Below are 21,255 nucleotides of genomic sequence, written 5' to 3' on the forward strand. Positions count from 1 at the left end.
AGTCCAGCTGGGCATCTGAGCCCTGCAGAGGGAGAGCTGAGCCGCAGGAGCCCAGCAAAACCCAATGTTGTCAACTCTGGCAATTATACTGTGAGACCTGCTATATTTGATGTTTTTCTTAAAGCCCCAGCTCCTGAAGTCCTTTGATTAGATGACGACAATCTTGATTTTCATTTTTAAACTAAGTTTCTGGCCTTCATGGCTGAGAAGAAAAGATGGAACATGTGGCTCTTCGATGCTCAAAGCCCAGAGAAATCCAAAGGTGCTCTCCATCTTCTGTGTTATAAAATCTTGTGATTTTTTTTAAGCCAATCTCATGATTGGGGGGCTTGAGTCATGATATTTGAACTTGGAGTCTGGCAACACTAGAAGCAGTGGGAGTATCCAAACCATGGGGAGGAGAGCTGAGGCTAAGGAGCTCAGCAGAACATGCATGATCATATTTTGAACATCCACACACACCCTACTGTGAATAGCATCTCATTTGGGTCTCTCGGGTGGGTGGAGTTTAATTTTTGGGTGGAGTCTAGTTTGTAGGCGGAACTTGGGAGAGCTCCACTTCCTTTTTCACAGTTCAAGCCCTCCTTGGTATTTACACAGAACTTTCTACCTCCAAAGTACTTGGAGTGGCAAAGTTGCAAACACTGTCTGACTAATCCTCATCCCTATTGAAGGCAGATGGGTTCAGCAAGTCGTCCTGTCCCTTTTTTACAGATATGGAAACTGAGGCACAAAAAGTGGAAAGGACACGCCCAGGGTCGCACAACCAATCAGTGGCAAAGTCAGGAATAGAGCACCAGAGTTCCTAGCTCCCACTCTGCAGACCACACAGCCTCACTGTAGTGGGGCGGCTGCCCCACTCCCTGAGAGTGTGGGCTGCGGCAGGCCAGTGCGCCTGCACAGACAGGCAGCCAATTAGAGAAGGGCTTATTGGGAGCCAATCAGGGCCCAGATTGGAGACAGCCAATCAGGGCCAGGCTCAGCCGTATAAAACGGCTGCTCAGGGAGAGGAGAGTCAGTCTGTCCCAGCCTTTGGGAGGGGAAGGTCTGTCTCCAGAGCTGGGAGACTAGCACCCGGACAGCGCAGTGCTGGCCAGGCTTGGGGAGCAGAAGGGCGCTCTAGCCCGTAGCCTGCCAGGCTGCAGGCCCTGAAGGGAAGGGCCCAGTGGGTGCAAGGGGCCGTAGGGGAAGCGGCCCAGGGAAGTGGACAGACGAGGGGAGAGAAGGAGGACAGCAAGGCTGCTGCCAGAGGGTCCCTGGGCCGGGACCCAGAGTAGAGGGCAGGCCTGGGTCCCCCCTTTCCCCCCTTGCAGTACACCCAGCCATCGACTGTAGGGAGCGGTCATCATAGACTACGCCAGATCCCTGACAAGAGGGATTAGACTTTGGGGGTGTGGTTGGACATGGTGGCTGGGGTGTAGGAGGACTGCTGATCACCCTACCCCCGGAAGGGGGTGTGGATGAACTGAACCCCTCATTTCTGGCCTCACCCTGGAACCCACACCCCAGTCCAGAGCCTGTACCCCCTCCCACATCCCAACCTCCTGCCTCAGCCTGGAGCCCCCTCCCATACACCAAACTCCTTGGCTCCAGCCCAGAGCCCACTCCTGCACCCCAAACCCCTCATTTCTGCCCCCCCCAGCTGGAGCCCTCACTCCCTCCTGCACCCCAACCCCCTGAGCCAGCCTGGTGAAAATGAGCGAGTGAGGGTAGTGAAAGCGAGCAACAGAGGGAGGGGGATGGAGTGAGAAGGGGCAGGGCTTCGGAGAAGGGGTGAGGCAAGGGGTGGCCCAAGGGTGTTTAGTTTTGTGCGAGTAGAAAGTTGGCCACCCTATATAAAGTCAGGAGGCCCAGGTTCAAATCCTGCTGTCAGCCCAAGATAGTTCAGTTACACTCATTCAGCGGAAAGGGGAAGGGTGAAGATCTTAGCTGGATTGCAGCAGGGCCTGCATGTGGTTGAACTGACGCCTCCCTGATGAGGAGATTAAATGTTTTGTGGCTAGGCAACAAGTAATATCATTTCTGTGCATTCCCGTAGCTTCACTGCCTCTCCCCTTCCTCCTGTGTCTGACGAGAATACAGGAAATACACAGCTGGGTTTTGTGAAGGAGCCACGCCTGTGGGGAGCCGAGACTAACCTCCCGGGACGGGTGGTGCTGACCCTTGCCACCATGTTAAGGCTGGTTATGTTGGGGGTGGGAGGACAAGACACAGTCTAGGTCCTTATGTGTCCTCAGCACAGAGGCAGGGGAGTCTAGCAACTCCAGTGGCACTGGTAACTCTGCAGGAGGGGCCTGGGAGAGGAGATAGGCCTTGGTCTCCTTCTGACCCTAGATGGCAGCACAGTGAATGTCTGATTCGCCCCTGTTCACAGAGGGGGAAACAGAGGCTCAGAGCAGGTAAGAGACTTGCCCAGCATCACGTTCGTTGCTGACCAAGCTAGGAGCAGCATTCAGACCCTTCGCTCATCGTCCCCCACGCCCCATGACTGCTCTGCCCTCCAGGCCTGCTGCAGACAACGCAGGGCTTTGCTTATGGATGCTCAGTAAGTTGGGACTCTCAGGGAAGGAAGCCCGGGAGCAGCAAGAAGAGCACTGGCTTCCTTATCCTGCCCTGGGTCACTAGGAAACTGGCCCTTGTGCAGAGGGCCAGCACAATGCCTGTGTGGCACATCAACCCCTTCCCCCCCCCCCCCCCCCCCCCCCCCCAGATGAGAACAGTGCGACAGGGTCATTGGGTGAGAAGTCAGCAGTGCCCCCAGTGACTCAGACTGAAGCAAAGAAAACACAGACCATCATCTGAAACCAGGAGGAACAGAGTAACAAATTGCTCAAAAATGTAAAACCTACTAGGCTGGATTTGCAGAAGTGCAGAGCTCCCACCACTACCACTAAAGTCAATGGGCACTGCAGGCTCCCAGCCACTCTGAACATCAGGCCAATAACAACTCATGCTAATGACTGACTCTGTGCATAGTGGTACCATCTAGCAGCCCCATCAGTGACCAATGAAGAATCCCTCCCAGGCTGGCTTGTGCGGAGTCATGGGAAACTCTCCATTTCTTACCCTCCTTAGACAAAACTACCATCCTAGTGACCCAGCATCCGACCCCTCCCTGGTCAGCAGCCAAACAAAAGCTGCTGAAATGGGCCATCTGCAAATTACAGCCGCCCTCCTCTCAGAGCAAGGGGGTTGCAGGAAGGACATTGTACTCCTGAGGTGTGTCTACAATAAGAATAATCCCTAGCTCTTCTGCAGGGCTTTTCTCCATTAAATCTCAAAGCACTTTACAATAGAAGTCAGTATCATTACCCCTGCTATACATATTGGAGAAACTGAGGCACGGAGCAGGGACATGACTGGCCCAAGGTCACTGTGTGGTTGCAGCAGGAATAGAACCCCAGTAGTCCAAGCTCTAGCCCAGTCTCTTTTCACTAGCCCACACAGGCTATTCCTGGGACAGTGCAGCTTATGTGATACCCCTTCCGAGGGTTGTACCTAAGGGCTGCTTTATGCACAGATGTGCATCCAATTAACTACGAGCTTCTCCACAACACAGGGTGTCCTGGTTTTACTTAAATTAAGCTGTTTTAAAAGCCAGTGTAGTCAAATTGGTGCAACTTTGTGTCTGTCAGTTTAAACCTGGTTCATACCAGTTTGACTCGTGACTGTCTCACTCCAGATATGATAGGTTTAAGTCAATTTAAGAGTGTCCACAGTTTAACTAGAGGGTTGATTTTAAACCAATGTAATTAAACTGGAACAGATTTATGTGTAGGCCAAGCACTGCTCTAGTCCAGACCGGCGGTAACAAAGGTGTGGATATCCAAGGCCAGGTGGTCATCTCCCAGGTTGGGATGGTGTTTCTTAGCCAACCAGAGATGGTAGGAAGCATTACTTATGGAAGAAAAACTCAGTTTTGTGTCTGGAGGCTAGAAAGGCTGGCCTAGGGGACTGAGAACAGGACTGAGGACTCCAGAGGCCTGGCTTCATGTCCTGGTTCTGCCAAAGACTCCCAGGGCTACCTTGGGCAATTCTCTTCCCTCTCTGGGACTCGGTTTCTCGCCTGTAAAACAAGGACAGCATCTCAGAGGTCCTGTAAGAGGAGAAATCCACTCATGAGGATGAGGTGCTCAGCTATTGGAGGGAGAGAAAAGGGCCTTTCCCATTGCCTGACAGAAGCAATGAGATCAGGCTGGATGAAGCTCCATCCAGACAGGTTAGACGTGATGATGGGGGATTGGGGAAGGTGGCAGAGGAGTCCCCCTTCAGTGATGGGAGTGGCTGTGTTCCCCATTTGTTAGCAAGGATCCTGGTCTAGATATACTTGGGGATCCTTAGCTACTCCTGGATTCCCTGGCAGTGTGTTAGTCCCCTGAAGTGGAGGATCTAGGCCTCAGAGCTTACGCTGGTACAGAAAGCAACCACCTACGTGCTTAGCGGTGCTGCCCCTGCTGAGCAACCTGCACTCTATAGGCTTCACTGGCTGCCCATTTGCTGCCATATTCAGTTTAGGGTGTAGTCACTGCTCTGTAAAGCCTGGCTTGGATCCTGACTCCCTTTCCCCTGATCCCTCCAGAGAGCTCTCTCAGCTAGGATGCTTCCGCTGCCTCCCCAGACTCCAGCTTGGGCATATTCAGGGCACACTCAGTGAGATCAGGGAAGGCCCATAATGTGGGAACACACTTCCCCCATTGGGACAGATCAGCGAGCTTCTGTTACCTTCCAAGCACTGTGCAAGGCTCCTCTCTTGGCCTGAGATGGGTGGCTGAGTGGGATGGAATCCATTTGGAGAATGCATTTAAATAAAGCTAGATTTCACGCGCCCTTTGCTCTAAGTGGTTATACCACAATTTTCCACTAGGGGTCTCTTGTACCTTCCTCTGAAACAACTGTTGCTTGTCACTGTTGGAGACTTGATATTAGACTACTTGGCCGACTGGTCTGATCCGCTGTGGCAATTCCTATTTCCTGTTTCAAAGTAATGAAGGCTCCAGCCCTGACTGTTGTGGATAGGGTGACCAGATGTCCTGATTTTTATAGGGACAGTCCTGATATTTGGGGCTTTTTCTTATATTGGTGCCTATTACCCCCCACCCCATCCCGATTTTTCACACTTGCTATCTGGTCACCCTAGTTGTGGAGAACCCTTCAAAGGGTGACTGGGGTGTAACCAATGCAGCAAAATCTGCCTGAAACAATAACGCAGAGGTATCTGCCCCATTCAGCCCAGTAGGAAAGGCTGAAGATGATAACGTAACAGTCAACACTGTTCTTTCATTGCTCACTGAGGCGTGCAGGGAAGGAGCAGGATGAGCAGGTTATGAAGATCTGTACAAGCTGCACGTGGCAACTCTTTCTGGCTTCTGAGATGGGCAGAGCTGAGGTTGTGGGTGGATACAGGTTTGCAGATGGAGCTTGGGAGAGTACCAGTACTCTTCTTTTCCAGTTCAAGCCCCTGCCGCTGAGAGCAGAGTCTGTCCTCTGTCAGGGGCTTGGTGTAGCTAACAGTGTAGGCAGGGGGCAAGCAAGCACCTAAGCGTGGTGATTTCCAGTGGAACAGGGCAGTGGCTGATGCTGAACAGCTAATAATCTGCCATTCATAATTCACAGCTGTATTGCAGCACAGCGTCTAGCCAGTATCCTGTAAGGTTCTTAAAGTCTAAGCTTAGCAAACTAAATAATTTAATTAGTTTGACTCCTAAAAATCCCTTGGTAAGTTTCCTAAATGGTAACTATTACCGGTGCAGCCTCTCTCGACAGGCGGCCTCTATTCCCATCAGCGTCACATAGGATCAGGCACGCTGGACCCGATCCAAAGTCTGCTGAAGTCATTGGAAAGATTCCCACTGATTTCAATGGGCATTGGATCAGGCCCTATCTACACAGCCCCATATAATGTTAATGGGAGGAGAGTTATGGGCCTCATGGGAAAAGCAGCACAGGCACTGTACTAACTGTGTCACGGCAAATGTACTGCCAGCTTCACTCTGCGGCAATCCATTAATTGGGAACTGGATTTACTTGGCTTCTGAAACCACTAAGGGCTCATTTGCCTTATCACCAACAAAGCAAATCTCTTCAGTCTACACTAAATGCTCAGTTGAGCCACTTAAAACTAAGCCATCTCAAATGAGCTGCAATGTCTTTAGGAAGGAAAACATGTCAGGCACACATCTGTAATGCCAAATTATCTCGAGCGATACCTCCGGTTGAGAGGAGCATGGTCACATGCTGCCAACACACCCGCCTGCATCAGGTCCCTGCCACTACAGCTCCAGTGCGGACAACTCCAGACCATCCAGTCAAATTACCAGTCCTGCCCTGGGGAAAACCCCCTTTGACTTCCCCACTACCCCGCCTCCTCCTGGGGAAGAGCAACCAATCAGAGATGCTGCAGGAGGCAGGCCACACTCTCCCTCCTCCCCTCAGCAACCAAGAGGAAGTTTGGGATATGGGAGGCAGGAGAGGGAGCCCAGCAGCTCAGGGTGGCCCTGCTCCCTCTCCTCCCCTTTCCTGCTATGAACAATGGGTCAGTCTGCTCCCTGATCCTCCCCATCCCCATCTCTGCAATACCGGTGGGGGGCGGGGAGAGAGGAGGGGGAAGACCCCTGGAAGCTGCTTTCTGTAAGTCTTGGGAAGCAGGAGAAGGGGACCCCACTGCTGCCCTCCAAGACAAGAGGAAGTGATGAACTCATGGCGCTGCAGAAGGGACTCTGCTGCTGTGTGGTGAGAAACAAGGGGCAGGTGTGGGGCTGGGGGGAGCAGAATTAATTGCTGGGCTGGAGGACAGGACATATATATAATTCAGGAGAACTCTGGGGCTTTGGGAGGAGTTGGCGGCTCCTGCAGGGGGGCAAGAATCAGTGAGAGAGTTAGCAACGCTGTAACTGCCCCACACCCACAACACCCACTGCAGGAAGGGAAGGTAAAGCCAGACCACAGACACAACTTCAAAAAAATCAGGATTGTGGGGCCAGTCTCAGAGTGGTGTCCAGGTCATGGTTTCTGCAGCATTGGGCTGGTGATACTGCATTTACCGGATGCTCCAGCTACGCGTGCTGGAACGAGGCAAAGCAGCCTGGGTATTGGGGTAAATCTGGGCAGCAGCTGTCAAACCGGCGTGTTGCTGCAGTTCCTGCATGCGCATGTTTCAGCCCCAGCAGATTTAATCCTCCATGGCACACTCTGTGACAGCCGTTCCAGCACCAAACTGCAGGGCTTGAAGCCAGCCACTCTCCCCTTTTCACATGGCATCATGGACTAGATTTGCTGCTGCAGAGTAAGCTACCCTGCGATTAGTCACTGAGCTCTGCAGCCAGGCTGCCAGAAATGGAGGCTTTTCTGCACAGATTGCCATAGAATGTAATAAGGTAAGACCTATTCCCTATTACCTGGGAAACTGACAGAGGAGGTCAGACTGAGAGAGACAGAGCCTGAAAATGGAGTTAGCTACAGCTTGGCTGGGCTCTGGGCTGACCCGAATGGACTGTGCTTTAACCTTCAGTTCTCCATGCTACCCTAAGGACTTCCAGTGGTGTGTGCCAGGTGAAAATGCTGCCTGGGTGTCCCTGTAAATACTTGGTGAGGTGCATTAATCCCTGCAGCGTGGGACAAGTCTCTCCCAGGAGTCTGTCTCAGTTGGTGAGCAGAGCTCACAGTGTTGAAGCCCTACAGGTTTAGTCTTAGGGGATGGTGAAACCCTGAAGGAAGAGTGAGACCCCTTGGGGGTCTGTCACATTGAAGGGGTTCCTCCAAGAGGCTGTTCCAAAGCTTGGGACATCACACTGCTCCTGTAGATCTGTGACACTGTCCAACCCACCCCAAACACCCCTCCCCAAGGGCCCAGCACAGGGCTCGCATTAATTCCATTGGGTCATATCTAGTGCTGCCACCTGACACATTATGAGAAGCTTTGGTCTGATCAATGGTTGGCACAGAACCCTGGTCACTAAGTGATGGGGTGACTCTGGGTGCAGGCAGAGCAAAATGTTCTGAAGACACATTTTATAGCTATGTTAACCCCAGAGACTTTGGTTGATGAAATGAGAAACCAGGACATTTCAGGCATCCTGGCAAAAGTTCTCAGGGCACCAGCATGTCATATGAAAAGCCAGGACTGTCTGGGAGAAATGGAAATGTCCCATAGCACAAGATCTACAGCAAGTTCAAAATTCAGGAGCAATAGCTTTCCAACAAATAAAGACAAATGTTGTTCTGCAGCATTTCCTTCACTGCGTGAGCAGAAAAAAGGACAGATTCCATGGCTGGGTTTGAAAGCTTGATCCAAAGATCAATGAAATCAGTTGCATGCATTGACTTCAGTGGGCTTTGGGTAAGGCTGGATCATTTTAATACTACTCAGAAGAGCAATAACTCAACCAGGTGAAATATATTTGCTTACCCTCATGATAAAGGAACAAGCAACGGGGGCTGGGGGCAGGAGGTAATACTCCACCCCTTCCCTAGCATTGGCCAACTGCCTACATACACTGGGATTTGGGGGTTCCTCTAAAGCATCAGCTGTGGGCCAGTTTAGCGCAAAGGACACCTGACTAGACCAATTGTTCAGATTCCTCGTTCATGACTGTAAAGCAGGAAGGCCAAGGAATTTGCTGCATGTTCGTGCCAGGACCTGTCTTTCAAGAAAAATAAATCCAGGGCTAACAATACTCTTCCTTACTGTACAAATGGCTAATGTCCATTAAGCAAAGCACTAAACAGCTCCTGGAAAGGCAGGGCTGTTTACAGCTACCGAGATCAAATTACACAAAATTTACATTACATCACCTACTCACAGAGAGGCAAACACCTCTACTTTATTAAATTAGTCTTGCTTTTTTATTTTCTTTCCCCAAGTTCTCTTTGCGAGAAGGGGAGATTTAGGAATAGAAAAGGTCATCAACTAATTTACCCAGAAACTACTGATGAATATTATGCAGCCAACTCAGTTCTCAGCTTCCCTTATCAATCCCCAGAGGGCCAGAACAGATGGGCTCCTATTTTCCAAAGGACACTTAATTTACGACATCTACAAGGGCCTGGTTTTCAGAGGGCAGGTGCTTGGCTAGTTCTAAAACCCACACCCCTTTGAGGGGTCTCCAGCTGGGTACCCACTGTCATGAGTCCCTTTGGAAAACATAGTCCATTGTCACTATCCTAGAACAGGCAGGGTGCCATGTTCCTGTGGGAAGGGTGTTTTCTGTGCTACTCACGCTGGCTGGGCTTCCCCTCTTTCTGTGGATCTGATTTGCAGAGGCACTGAGCATCTGCAGCTCCCCCTGACGTCAGCTGAGGCTGATGATCAGGTATCTCTTGGTTCCTGTGCTCCACAGACCACTATCGGGCCCACCTTGCCAACCATAGTGTGCATGCTCTTACACACACCTGTGTGTGAAAATGGGAGCCTCAGACTCGACCTTTGCTTTGTTTGTGCTTATGCATCCCTCTTGGGGTATGCGTTCACTGCAGCTGGAGGTGTATTTTCCAGTGCGCGTAGACATACACACACTAGTTGTGATGGAGCTAGCGTGCTAAAAATAGCAGCATAGCCATAGGGGCACGTAAGGTGGTATGGGCTAACCTCCCAGCTACAATCCTGTCCGAGATCCTAGGTACATATTTGGAGGGCTGACCTGTACTCCTCCTCAGCCACACTGCTATTTATAGCATGCTATCCTGATCAAAGCTAGTGCATGTACTTCTACCCACATTAGAAATTACACCTCTAGTTGCAGTGTACACTTACCCTCAGTTTGTGTCCTGGTGTCTGGGCAATAGGTCTGTCATTGGGATCTCCTCTGGTTTTAAACAAACACTGTGTCATAGTATTAAACAACTATGCGTTTTCAGCAACTCAGACTCAGGCAGGTGCGAGTGTCAGTGGGACCTGTTGTGTTAATTTTGCTGGAATGAATGGGCCCAGCGATTCAAAGGTGTTAACGTGTTCTGGGTACAGAGACCACAGCTGGCTTCATCCAATGGTAAACACACAAGAAAATTCGTGCCAAAGTTTGGAACTGAATTGATTGAGATACACAAGAGAATAAGCACCAAACAGAAAACCTAAACCATTTTAAAGTGGAAAGGTCATGCAAAACAAACAATTGAAACTCACCAAAGTCCCTTTTTCAGAGAGAGGATATCAGTTAGATTCTCTTATGCTCTTAAGCAGTCCTCCGTGGTGGGACTGAAGAGAGATAGTTCTGTTGCTGAATTCTGAGTTGTGGATGACAGCCACTTTTCGTGTCTTTGCCAAAGATGACAGACACAAGGCAAAAGAAGGGAGAGGCTAATAAAGGTGGGGGAAAGACAGCTATTTGTTGATGTTCTCAGAATACAAGCTGGCTGGCCTGTCACGCACAGATGTTATGTCTTGGCAGATTGGCCACAACAGCTGTTGCTCTGAACTCTGGCTAACTTTCCTAGTCTGGGAGGCCATCTGGCTGGTCTGGTCAGGACCCTCTCCTTCGCTGGTCCTTCTCGGGCTAGGCAGAATTGGAAGGGCCATGTCATCCCATCATGCCGATGCTGTGTGGTGCGGCTGGTCTTAGGATCAGTTAAAAGCCAAGAGAGAGGGAGGAAGGGAAGAAGATAGTGGGAGGTGGAAAAGAAGAACACATGAGGGAAGGGCAGAGAAAGCAGGACCTTGTGTATCAGGCTGGGTCCTGGCAGGTGCAGCAGTGATGGCCAGACATCCCTACTGTTGCACTGAGGTCTGGGTGCCATGATGACCCTTGAGGTTCATGAATGGAGGATGGGTCTCTGGAGTGAAATGGAGGCAAGTCAGAAACCCAGGAGTTCTTTCCATATTTGACACCCCCCTCGTCTCCTTTCTTAGGACTCCAAAAGGGGGTAATGGGCAGGATGGCTTTTCCCCAATTAGCCCCTATGTTTGCCACACCAAGGTTGGTCCATTAATCTCCAACTCCAGTCTCCTTTGGTTTACCAGACGTGATCTCAGTGCAGTCCTTGGGTTGTATTAGGAGACCATTTTGTTCAGCTAATTCAGTCTGTCTAGCTCCCTTTGGCACCTTTTTATTAACGTTTGGTGTTATAGGAGATTGGAACATTTTATAAACTTTAACCCATTTTCCATCAGTAGGGCTCACAACTGGTGTAGATCCACAGGGCCCCAGTGATTACAACAGACCATTCTGGTGTATTTGACTAGAACCAGGATTTGAACACAGACCTCCGGAGTCCTCATCCAACACCTTAACTATCCTTCCTTCCTACGAGCCAGACATCCATGGGAAAGTCTTGCTAAGGCAGGCAAAGAAAAAGCTTGTATTTGTGAAAAAACCCTAAAAGTCCTTGTGCTGGATTCTGAGCTGGTGTCAACTGGCACAGTGGGTCTATGCTGATTTACACCAGCTGAGAAGCTGGCTCACAGTTTCTATCATGGAACTCAAACACACCATTTGATAAGGCGGCAGATCCCTCTGAAACCAAACAGCCTGCATTCTTCAGCTGGCTGGAAGGTACATCACTACAGAGCCAGGCCAGCTCTTTCAGCAACCGCTGCCAGCCCAGACGTCCCTCCTAGGGTGAAATACTGGCTCCACTCAAGTCAACATCAGAATTCCCATAGATTTCAACAGGGGCAGGAACGTGGCTCTACTGTACAGAGCAACCCATTCCCCGTTAACAACAGACCAGGGCTCCATCATTCTCTCAATGACTACTTGTGGAGATTCACTTGTGCTGCTTTCACAGTTATTTGGATGTCACAAAATTGGAAATTATTTAGCATCCAAGTAATTTTCACAGAGGATAACAGGTTTCAGCATCTGTCAGATTATTATCCCAAGCAGACTAAAACAACAGCATCAGGGAGGAACTTGCTATTTACTCCTGTCAAAAAATAAGTCTGAGGACATGATGTAGCCAAGAGGATGTTATCCGATTGGCTTTAATATGACACACTTCATGTGAAGGCAATGAAGTAATTTTAGGTTTGAAAGCAGAGATATTGAGACAAGAAAAAAGAAGGCATATGCTGTCTCTGAAGGCATATGCTGTAATTCAATGCATGTTCCAGCCACATCTATTTAAATGCATATTTACTAGCAATACTTTCACAAAGAACCTTCATTAAGCAGAACCTGCCACCAGGCTCCAGTGTTCTGCATTGACAGCATAATCCCATCCCTCAACACTTGAGCTGAAATCCTGTCTCCATTGAAGGCAATGGCAAAACTCCCATTGATTTCATTGGGGGCAGGAGTTTACCCTTTAAGTGTAACATCATGCACTGGAGCCAGCCATCATGTCAGGGGATAGCTGACAATAATTATTCACTAATATCATGTAAGCCAGGCATCAGCTGATTCAAAAGATTACAATACAGACTGACAGGTTTCAGAGTAGCAGCCGTGTTAGTCTGTATCCGCAAAAAGAACAGGAGTACTTGTGGCACCTTAGAGACTAACAAATTTATTAGAGCATAAGCATCCGAAGAAGTGGGCTGTAGCCCACGAAAGCTTATGCTCTAATAAATTTGTTAGTCTCTAAGGTGCCACAAGTACTCCTGTTCTTAATACAGACTGAGTGAGTGACACATGCAAAATCTTGGCCCCAGTGAAATCAATGGGAGTTTTGCTATTGACTTCAATGTAGACAGGATTTCACCCCTGTTCTCTAAGCGTGGGATTTTCAAGGCAGTTAGGGGGGCTTCATGTGCCTAACTCCCATAGGCTCCTTTGGAAATCCCTGCCTAGATCAGTTACAATCCAGCTATTCTCTAATGGTACCGTTAGGAGCAAGCATTTGGCCTGGTGATTTTAGCCTCTCTCTAGTGCGCTGATTCAAAGCTCCTGGGAGTTAATGGGAGCCTTTCCTAGAAATGACAATTCATTTTTGTGAAACATTTCTAAGGAAACAAAGCAACTGTTGTCTGGTTAGAAAATTTTCACAGATTTTTAAAAATTATTTTCAAAATTCATTTCAATTAGATTTGAAACAAACCATTTCATTTCAATTCTATTTGATCTGAACCTCAATGAAAAAAATGGTTTTAATTTTTTGGGTCTTTCCCCCTACTTTCTCGCCCACTAGACAAGGGAAATAAAATGGAGTGAAGGCGAGTGGACAACAAAAAATGGAAACTGAAAACTCTGCTCTGATTTGACTAAACAAAAATTGGTTTGACAAAGAAAATCAGAAACTTTAAAACGATAAAAACATTTTCATGAGAAATGTTTGTATCATCTAAAAAGACATTTTTCACTGAAAAAACATAGCGATGAAAAATTTTAACCAGTTCCTATTTTTGTCGACACAGATGTAGTTAAACTGGTGCCACTTCCATGCAGAGACACGTACACTGGTTTGAGAATGATTTACAATGAGTTAGTTTAATGTGGTAACAAACCCAGTGAGGCGACATCAGCATAAGGCACTCGGACTGATTTGAGAGTGTCCACATCGATATAACCACACTGATCTCAAAAATCCAGTGTGTGTGTAGGCCTTAGAGCAGTAGTCTCCAAACTGTGGGGTGCACACTCCCCCCCCCCCCAGGGGCATGGAGGAACAGTCAGGGGGACACAGCGGGGCCCAGGCCAGCCCCCATGGGGGCGAGGAGTGAGCACCACCCAGCCCTGCTCTGCTCCCAACTCTGTTCCTGGCCCATCCCCCTGCCTCAGCCCCTGGCTCCCAGCTGTGGCCCCGGCCTCAGCCCCAGCTCCTGGCCCAGCTACGGCCTCGGCCTCCAGCTCCCAACTGCAGTCCAGCTCCTGGCCCCACTCTTGGCCCCAGCCGCGGCTCTGCTTCCAGCTCCAGTTCCGGCCCCGGCTGCTGTCCCAGACGCAGCTCTGGCTCTGGTCGCAGCTCTGCTCCCGGCCCTGGCTCCTGACTGTAGCTCCCAGCGGGGGCAAATTACACTGGGGTAAGGGAGGCACAACTTAAAAAGTTTGGGGACCACTGCCTTAGAGTCAATGGAACAGCACATTTCTGCACAATCACTGTCTCCTGCTTTAAAAAACAACCCCCCCCCTTTGTTCTGACTGTTAGCTAACAGCAGGAAATCCTGTTGGCAGGGGAATCCAAGGGCCACTGAGTTCATTTCACATGCCTACCAACTCAAACCTCTCTGTATCCAAAGTGTGAGTTAAGGCAGCCAAGGGAGAAATAACTCAACACTTCTGCTCCACTTCCATGTTAAATTCAGGCCATCGCACCATCTTTCCATGTGGTCAGGAAAGGACATGCTAACAGGTGCAAAGCCTGTAAACATCTAGGATGCAATCGTGGCCCCATTGGAGCCAATGACAAAACTCCCATTGATTTCAATAGGGCCAGGATTTCACCCCTCATGACAGCTCTTCCCTAGCTCTCCTGTGCACAGCATTGATCAAGGTTAGAAAAGCCTGCACGGTCCAAGACTCTTCCATCTACTAAAAGGAGCTCCCCAAAGCATCCCTGGTTCAAAGACACTGGGATGGAGAAACCGGATCTGCCCTGCAAACATAGATGCTGGAACTAGAGTGCTGGGGGTGCAGCAGCACCCCCTGGCTTGAAGTGGTTTCCATCATATACTGGGTTTACAGTTTGGTTCAATGGCTCTCAGCACCCCCCCACTATACAAATTGTTCCAGCCCCCTGCCTACAAGGGGCACAATTGTTAAATGTAGAAAGGCAAACAAGCAGCGCTGGGCAGGAGATGGTTTTCCTGTCCTGGGAAATATTTTCATGATTCCCAAAATTTTCCCATTCTGTATCGGAATGAAACCAGGACCTTTTGAACATTTTAATTAAAAACACAAGGATGTGGAAGATCTAGGTTCAAGTCCCTCTGTTCCCACATGAATATCCTACACATGGGCCATTGTTTCAGGCTGTCCGCAGACTCAGGAAGAGATCACTAGGCAGGTTTCACTCAGTCACATTTGGGATTAAGTTTGCAACCCTGAGAGGCTAAAAATGTACATAAAAAAAAAGCAAAAAGAAAAAAAGATGAGTTTCTGCAGAATTGGAATAATCCATGCAGGCCAGCTGTGTGACCTTGGGACCTAGACTTTCCAAATCCAATACAAGACAACCCCCCCAGACATGATAGTGAAAGGGACTCCTGGCCCTCCAGTGGACTGCGGGAGGAGAGCTGGGAGGACTCTTAACCGATGGAACCTCCAGTTCTCAACATTGAGTTCACAATTGTTGTTCAGAACAGACTTCCCCATCATACAATACAACCCAAAACCTGCCGCCTAGGAGGGGAGGCAACTTGAGCTGCCCTGTTACCAACTCACAACAGGCTCATGGATGACAGTTTAGAATCTGGTCACAAGATGGAGCACACGGATAGGACAGAGAGACTGAACACGCCCTTTCATTCTAAAGCTCATCTACCCCATCTATGCACAAACCAGCCAAAGATGGAGGGGCCAATCCTGGAACGTGCTGACACACTGCTGGAGCCACTGGGGGCTGAAGGTGCTCAGTGGCCCTCAGAAGGCACTCAGTGCCCCACGGGACTGGGTCTGACACTTGTACATCTGGCACCTCTCCTGGCCAATTGCAGAAATACCCTGCAATGGACATGGAGCCTGGCCTCTTGTCGATCTATCTTGGTACTCATATAGTGCCCAGCTCCACAGCATCTAGTTCCTCCAAGTCTGCTTGGGTAAAGAAGACCAAAATCATAATCCCTTTGGGAAAACCCTAGTACTTGGCTAATGAAAACAAAACCCCATTCACAGAAGCGTGGCAGCCCTGGACTTCATTGAAGTCATTCAATGCAAGTACCAGCAATGCCCATCCTAAAAACCTAGACATGTTAACAATTAACTCTGGTTTCAAGTATCAGAGGGGTAGCCGTGTTAGTCTGAATCTGTAAAAAGCAACAGAGGGTCCTGTGGCACACCTTTAAGACTAACAGAAGTAACTCTGGTTTATATTTCTAGCTCACCTGCCAAAACCATAGCACTAAACTGGACCTGCATAAAATATTCATATTCTATATAGATCCATAATTCTTTGTGTGATGCTCATAAACAGTCTTGCCATGACCTATTGCACTGTATCCTGCTATTTGTAAAGTACCTGCTCTTTGTAATCCTCACTGCATTATTATAATGTAGGGAACATCCTTTTTTTTCTCTGGGTATTGTCTGTGGATGGATGATGAACTGCCCATGAAGAAAAGGAAAGAACTGTTTAACTCCACTGTTCTGCCAGCAATGATATACAGAGCAGAAAGCTGGTCAATGATGAAAGCGGAGAAAGACAAATTTGCTGTCACCCAGAGAGCAATGGAAAGGCGAATGTGTAAGATATCGCTCCGTGATCATATGCCGAATGAGGAGATCAGAAGGCGTACAGAGGTGACCGATGTAGTGCAGGCAATGTACTACGCAAAGCGAAGATGGGCAGGTCATGTAGTCTGCAGGCAAGACAATAGGTGGACAACCCGCATCAGTGACTGGATCCCCAGAGACCACAAGCGACCACTGGGCAGACCGAAAACACGCTGGGCCGATCCCATAACAAAACTCTTTGGTCAGAAATGGAAAGAACATGCTCACAACAAAATAGAATGGTGTGCCGTTGACGTGCGTTCATGGAGGGATGGATGAGGACAAGCTGGACAAAGGTGAAAGGTGATTGTCTATGGACAATCTCTAAAAATCAATGTTTATTAAAAAGCAAAAGGAGATTTAAGGAGGCACAGTTGAAGCCTATGGAGTTGCATTTGTTTATGCCACCCTGGAATGCTGCTGAGACAGCTGCTGCCTCTCCTCACACATGCTTTCTGTCAGTTTCTGATCCTTTTTGAAGATATACACCCTTCCCCCTTGCTCCTCAAGCCCTACTTGATTTTGTAACGCAGCAATAGGATGTCCTGTCATTCATAAGTGAAGAGCTGTGTGCATGCTTCTTTCTTTTTAAGCTATGGGATGACATAATTTCATGGCACCCAAAAGAAGACAAGAAAACAGGGTACCACTGTATTTTCTGTACAGTCAGCCCTAGTGTTTGACTGTGCTTTGTTTTTTTCTTTCATTATTTTAGTCTCGTGCTAAGCAAATAAAATCTATTCTGAACGTATAAAAAGCAATTGAAAATGTCTAGTCTTTTATAGTGAAATCTCAACTCGGCAGCCCACAATACTTGGAGAAAAATCAATCATCGTTTCCATCCTGCTACGGGTGCTACTAAAATTAAGAATTGATGTGAGCCTGCAAGTGAAAATTATTCCAAGAGAACTACCTTTGCAACCATTTTTAGTGTTCATAAAACTCCTGTTTATGGTTTCTTCTTGTAACAAGCAAGCTCCTGCATTCCGGCATGAATTATAGATATTAATGGGGGATCCTGATTTACATACAGTTTCCATCTTAATGGGCATCAGATCTGCAGGCAGGGCAACAAAACTACTTATGGTAATAGTATGTAGTAAACAAGTCATCAGTTTAAGGATTTCATAAACCAAAGCATTAAACGCCCTCATAATAATTAAGGAGTACCCTCCCCCACAGCCAAACGAAACTTTTTATGACTTCACCAGTGGTCTTTTGATAAAGATTGAATGCCTGAGCAGTATAGTGAGATAGCTGAAGAAGCACTTAAGCCTGATGTGGCCTAAATATTTTAGTAATGTATGATGTCCATTTGAAAGCACTGTTCTCAACATTCTTTTTTGCATCCATTGGAGCCAGACATATGTAACTAGCATGATCAAGGGGAATATATATGAGATATTCCACCACAGTCAGACCAATAGTTTGCATTTCTCCACAGTATTTCTGTTTGCACAGGGCACATTTGTGCTTATTAACATTAAGGCACTGGTTGTGCTACTATCTGGCATTCACTCTATATCCTAAAGGCAGGGGCTACGCAGGCTCCAGCAATTTCAGTTTCTCTAACCTGCTCTGGAAGCACGAGCTATTCAGAGCCAGACTCCTTCACCGCGATGCTGCCAAACTCCATGCGGCGGAAGGCGTGGCACTCCCCGCAAACTCATTTTGTTTCAATGGGACTTAGAGTAAATTGGCAGTTTGGTTCCCAAGTGTCTAACATGATTAAAAGGCAAAGCAGTCAGGGGATGAGGACTACCAGGAGTTCAGAAATCATGCGAAGTTCCAGCACTACTTCACCTCAGCTCATACAATACAGGATCCATCTGCCTCTCAAATGTTATATAGTGGGCCTGATCCTGCATGGTGATGCGCTGCTATTATAATAGAAGTCTAGGGTCTTAGCACTACACAGGATGGAGCCTGTTACAAGCAAGACTCATTTTAGAACCAGCTATTTCTCCCACCTAAACAGTTCAGCTCTCCCATCATCACACCTTGAAGGAATGATTCAACATCATTGACAGCATACTCCTCTATTAGTGAGACAAGGTGGGTGAGGAATATCTTTAGCAGTGAGTAAGAGCTCTCCGGAGCTTGAAAGCTCATCTCTCTCACCGAGGTTGGTCCAATAAATGATATTACCTCACCCACTTTGTCTCTAATATCCTGGGACCAACACAACTACAACACCACTGCAAACTCCTCTGTTAGTCTCGTTCTTGGTCTTGGACACACTCTGGCCTTAGCAGGTCAAAAGACAGGAAACACTTTTGTTTGGAACATTTTCATGCCACATTATAGGAAGGAGGAATGAGAAGTTTTTCCACCATATTTCGCAGGTGCCCACTGGGGTACAATGTGCAATTTTCATGGTCCGATTGGTATTTGTGTAATTTCACCTGTGGAATCTGCCCTTTTCATATCCCGTTATTTGTACTCTCACTGTTGCTGTCCTGTGTCCCAGATTCCAGCATCTAGCTGTGTGAAAGACACTGGAGCATTTTACCGCTCTAGCATCTTGTCCTCCTGTTTTTCTTTCAAGTCACATACTGTATCTGTTTCAAAAATACGTTTGTCAACTTTTAGAATTCAATAACTGACTTTGATAGAGAAATGACTGTTCCGGTGTATGGTAAATGAGAGTGGTCTAGAACACTGTTAAATTTAAGTCTGGAAAATGAACTTTAATAAAATGTGCTCCAATAATGTGCTGTGACAGCTTTTAGTGAAATCAACTCCAGTACTTTGATTCTCCCAGGAGCGTAGTGAGACATACTCTAGCAGCCTTCAGCCATGGAATAAGAAAGCAGACGGCTTTATGATAAATGGCCCTAGAAGCCTAAATTACAACTGCAGCAAATGAACAATATGTGGAAATTATTTGGTGGCTTTTTGTTTGTACACAAGCCTGCAGTGACACCTAGTGGTCACACACCCTGGCAAGAAACCAACCCACCAGCACTGAAGCTGTCAGTCCATGAAACTTCTGCTTTTTTTAAAAGAACACCAGTTTGCAAAAGACTGCACCAAAATTAGCTGTCCCCCCAGCTCTGCCCACTGCTGTGGGTACTGCACACAGAGACTTTTGAATAAAGATGTGTCCCTTAAAGACTGAGAGTTAAAGCACTTTTCATTCTAACAAGTGACAGCTGGCAACAACATGACGCACCATAACTACACACAGCTGCTTTCAGGCTGACCATAGTCTTCCCTTTCCTGAGAGCAAATTGCTTGATATGTCTGGTTTCTACAGAGCACAGCATTGGCAGGCCAAGACCTAGATTGCCAAATGCCTTCACCTTCCTCCCATCCCTTCCTGCGCATATGCCTCGGTGGTGAAAATGAAAAGCTAGCTACATAGCATCACTTGGTCTGGAGGGAGCTTGCCCTCCAAAAGCTACATTGGTTCATGATCCAGCTAGGCTTAGCACTGCCCAGCAGCACTACTAACCATCAGTTGGGGCTGTGTTAATAAGAAAATGTGTATTTGTATGTGATTATGAATTGAAAATGTGTTTCCCACTTTTAAAAACATTAGATTTTAAAATAAACATGTGGCTCTGCTTACTTTCCCTTTGGCGTTGGAGTAGCTCACATTTTCCAAGCTTTTCTCTGCAACCACAAGGATTAGAAACTTACAGTTTGTTTTAAACCAAAGCTAAGAGTCTCATGAAGTCACATGGCTCTGGGAGCTAGGGCTGAAACAAAAACAAACAAGCAAAGCAGCATAGCAGCCTGTGCACAAGCTGGGGCTCCCACAAGAGGGTTCGCTAGGAAGAGGGGTAGCAGAGGGCCCCCAGAGAAAGGCCAGGGGGAAGGAGCAATTGACTGTTGAGGTGGAGGTGTCCCCACTGCAGTAGATTCTGGGAGGGTTGTAGTGCCTCAGTGAATGACTTTAATTGACATGGGGAGGCGTGAATTGGTTTTGCAGAGGGGCAGTTCAAGGGCAATAGAGGCCTAAGACAGATTTTGGGTGGAGGGTGTATTACTGAGAGGCATGGAATGAAGGATAGATATTTGAAGATGAAGAGTCTTCATGGGAACTGGAAAGGGAGGTGGGCTGAGTTCCTGGGAGCTGGCTGGAAGGAGGCAAGGCTGAAAGTACCTGGAGAAGGAAACACATTTCCCTCAGGGATTGGACCAAGGGGAGTGGTTTCATAGGGTGGGAAGAAGGCAGTGGTTTGAGCATTGGCCTGCTAAACCCAGGGTTGTGAGTTCAATCCTTGAGGGGGCCACTTGGGGATCTGGGGCAAAATCAGTACTTGGTCCTGCTAGTGAAGGCAGGGGGCTGGACTCGATGACCTTTCAAGGTCCCTTCCAGTTCTAGGAGATGGGATATCTCCATTAATTTCTAATTTCTATTTCAGAGACAGGTGTGTTTCTGAGGCACAGGGGCACTAAAACAAGGACTCAAAAAAGGAAGCTCACACATCCTGCCCCCTTCCCCCACAAGCCCAGCTGGTGCTCTGAAAAAACAGCTGAGCAGCTCTGAACCCAAAGTTTGGTGCCAGGACATATGTTGGGAGCTGCTGTTAGGCTCCCAATTGTTTCTCAAGAATTTAGGAGAGACGAGTGGGCAATGTAGTTAAGACAACTTACTTTTCTAGAGTTAACCAGGCCTTAGAGACAATAGGAATACAATTTACACAGAAGGCAAAAAGGGGAGGAGATTGCAGGAAACAGATCACTTTGCATTTTAGCAAACAGCATTGGGGAGAGAAACCAGCATGAAACTTTCTTCACCACAAGACTCCATGTCTCTTTCCTCACAGCTCAAATGAACTTTACTTTGAGAGGTAGTCTTCAGAAGAAGCCATTTCAAAGGCTCACTGGACTATAAAGAAAGGGGCAAAGAACCGCAAGTTATCTTTCACCTGAGACAACAAAGGAACCATTTGGACTTTATGGGAGATCCTGACCAAAGGGGCTGGTCAGCTATCTTTCTGGAGCA

This window comes from Terrapene carolina, unplaced genomic scaffold, assembly GCF_002925995.2.
Source record: "Terrapene carolina triunguis isolate 2854851 unplaced genomic scaffold, T_m_triunguis-2.0 Scaffold233, whole genome shotgun sequence".
Lineage (NCBI taxonomy): Eukaryota > Metazoa > Chordata > Testudines > Emydidae > Terrapene > Terrapene triunguis.